The sequence below is a fragment of the Mobula birostris genome, chromosome 21 (assembly GCF_030028105.1).
Source record: "Mobula birostris isolate sMobBir1 chromosome 21, sMobBir1.hap1, whole genome shotgun sequence".
Lineage (NCBI taxonomy): Eukaryota > Metazoa > Chordata > Chondrichthyes > Myliobatiformes > Myliobatidae > Mobula > Mobula birostris.
Window position 1 is genome coordinate 49,708,389 of NC_092390.1, and position 3,772 is coordinate 49,712,160.

Below are 3,772 nucleotides of genomic sequence, written 5' to 3' on the forward strand. Positions count from 1 at the left end.
CTGCAGGGATTCCCAAAAAATAATGAGGATGTTACATAGCTTAAAAGAGGCCCAAGAATATTCCTGATTCATGTTTTCTATCCTCTAGGAAATGTCTTTGTGTGGTGTACTGTGGATCAAGAGCAGAGTGTTGGCTTCAGAAGTCTGGAGCCAGACATGTCATATAGTCATAGGGTTAAGCAACATAGGAACAGGCTCTTTGGCCCATCACTTCTTTGCTGACCTGTAGTCCAGCTACATTAATCCCATTTGCTCACATTACAGCTACCTTCAATGCCTTGCCAATTTAAATGTCTGTTGAAATGGCCCTTAAATATAGAAATTGCATCTGAATCCATCATCTCTTCTGACAGCACATTTCAGATGTCAATATTTTCCATGTGGAAAAACTTACCCTCATAACCCTTTTTAAAATGTCTTCCTCTCACTTTAACATATGCCCTCTTACTTTTGATAGCCCACCACTTAAAAAGATTTTGACTATCTGTCCTACTTATGCCTCTCATAATCTTATATACAGTATATCTTGATGATGTGGAATGTCCACTGGGTCTGACTGAGCTTGATCATAACCTTATTGTCAGGGATACTAGGAGGGAGGGGACACTGGCATTGGTTTGCTTATTCTGTCAGTGGATTTGGAAGATTATATGGAGACAGAATTGCATTTCTTCTGCAGTGCTTTAAGACATTTGCTGAAGGTAGTTCACCTTTCAAATGCATACTAAAGCATCAATAGACTGTGAGGTGCATGTCAGGTTTGAAATTTTGAGCACCTTGGAGGTGCTTTTGAATTTTGTCACCAACAACCATCTTCACTGAAATATGGCTTTCATGATGTGTGGAAAATGATCTACAATTTCAAATGTTGTGGTTGTTGAAATATACTTAGATGTTCATGTACATACGTCTTTAAAATGCCACGGTAGGGTACAAAAGATATTGTAAAATTTGGCTCTTATACTGAGGAAGTAAAAGTTATCCTACAGTTATACAAAGCAATGGTTAGTACTAAGAAGACAGATTGGTCTTAGAGGGGATACGATGTAGGTTTTCCAGAAATGGCATCTGGAATCTAAGGGGTTGAGTTATGAGGGGAGGTTATACAAACTAGGATTGTATTCCTTGGAGTATTTTAAAATAAGAGTTGATTTAATCAAAAGTTTCAAGACATTAAGAGAGACGAGGCAGCCAATTCTGCTGGTTTCATATATGATAAGGAATAAAGGTCTAAAATCTTTCAAGAATGAAGTTATGAAATATTTCTTCATGACAAGTGTGCATATGGAAATTGATAATTTCAGATGTGTGAGATCATTTGATTATCGTCAACTAAGCATATTAAGAGAAATAGGACAGCGTTTGACCTGTGGAAGTGGATCACAGATTAGAAATAATCTCAATCTATGGTGATACTGGTGCTGGGGAAAATCATCTATTTCTCATCCTATTTTCACAATTTTGAAGAAGTGAAAATCTAGATAATAGAACGATCATCTGCAAAAGAAAAAATATTGAATTTCATTTTAAAAGAATTTTGGTCATTACACGCCATCATGGATTCGCTTGAATCAATGTCTTCAACTTTACATTTTATAAGTAAAGTACCTTTTAAATTGTCATCATTTGAAAGACTATATGAAAGCAAATTATTAATGTTGCTGACATCAGCCAGAAATCTTCAACATAATTACACATAAGGGTTTGGAAATTTCTTTTGCCAGCTTGTAGAATCTGACTTAATGGAAAACTAACAGCCAACTTTTAAAAGAAAATTCACAACCCTTCCCCGAACTGGGTGATGTGAAGCTTGCATAAGGAAATATCTATCATTCTACCATCTTAAAGCACATCTGCTATGTACAATGTGGTTGAATTGGAGGTTTATGCAGAAGAACAAAACTACTACAGCACTGAAACTCCAATTTCATGTTTTCAGATTTTATCAAATTTATTGGTAGGCATTCGTGTGTTGCATAATACTTGTACAATTACATTTGGGGAAATTCCACTCTTTGTTTATTGTTCTCATCATTTTCACATAAAGTTCTACCAAAATAAAGCAGCAGATTATTTAGGATTAAACATTCAATAAACTGTCTGCTGCTTTAGAGCTTAGTAACCAAAAACTAACCTTTGACAGCTTTGATAAAGAGGAGTGAGTGTTGGCCCAACTTGCTACCTAGGCTCACTTGCCTTTGTGGAGAAAATTACATAATTTTTGAACTGTTAAGAGGAGAACTTTGCAGAATCACCGTGAGGAGAAATAATTGTATTCCACAAGCCAGCTTTCTCCCAACTGTTGTGGAGAAACACTGGTGCAGGGAAGTGGTAAGGCAAAAAAAAATCTTCCTGTGGGTATTTCACAATAATTGAAGACATCTTATTTGATTTTTTTTGTATTCTCCTGCTGCTTTGTGACATTTAGAGGTATTCCAAAATTTGCACTTGTGCCAAAAAAGCAGCAAAGTCTGCCACATACAACCTTATACATTGTCACTGTTAAGATTTGTCAAAACTTTCATCTTCTACATACCACCAATTATTCCTGCGATCAAAAATGAATTTAATATAAATGCTGAATTAATAGATCAACAAATTAATGTAATGGTATCTTAATATAACAACTACTTATTCATACAAATGTATGAATTAACTATTTTCTGTCAAAAATGATGTTGCATTAATATTTGTGTATGCCATCCAGTATGGTATTTATTACTGGGAATCCAATGGCTATCTGTGAACAAATGTACCCGAAATCTCCATTTTAAATTTAAAGGATTTCTTGGAACTCTATAAAGAGCTAAAGAGCTTCAAATTAAGTTTGGTCTAATAAAACTGTTTTATTGCATGTGATAACTAGCTGCTAATTTTGTGTTATTCTTTGTGAAATGTGAGAGTGGAAACATAGATGTAATATTTAGTTATTAAGCTGGAGATCTAGATGGTGGTCACTTTATTATCAGAGCTCCCTCCAGAAAAATACCTAAATTTTTGAAATGTATGTAATGTATCCAACTGGAATTTGGCAACTTCTTAATTTGTACATGTATGTCATATTTCTAATTATTTTCTGTGCAATTAAAGTACTGCACTTCTGAGACTTTCTACCATCTCTCTAGAGACCATATATCCCAATTGTTCTGACACAATTGATTTTCAATCTTCAGGTAAAGTGGAAGCTGGTTCAGTTACTTGACACAACACAATGTAGCTAGGTAAAGAACCTGTGCCACATACAACAACTTTAAGAGTACCTTACACCCATTGTCCAGGCTTCCACCCAAGTCATACACTATTTGCATTCTCATTTCTGTTTCTCGTTAGCAATGTGTACCTCACTGTCTTGGTGCATACCTCCCTAACATCCAGGACATTTTCAAGGAGCGATGCCTCAAAAAGGTGCCGTCCATCATTAAGGAACCCCATCTCCCAAGATGTGCCCTCTTCTCTCGCTGCTTCCATCAAGTAGAAGATACAGGACTCGCACCACCAGGTTCAAGAACAGTTACTACCCCTCAACCATAAGGCTCTTGAACATAAGGGGATAGCTGCACTTATTTAAGGACTCTGTTATATTGTTATTTCATGCTCATTATTTATATCTGTATCTGCACAGTTTGTTTACAGTTTACAGTTAGTATTCTATAGGTTTGCTAAGTATGTCGGCATTAAAAGAATCTCAGGGTCGTAAGTGGTGATGTGTATGTACTCTGATAATAAATTTTACTTTGAATTTCTCATTGCTACCACCAGGGAGGAGGTACAG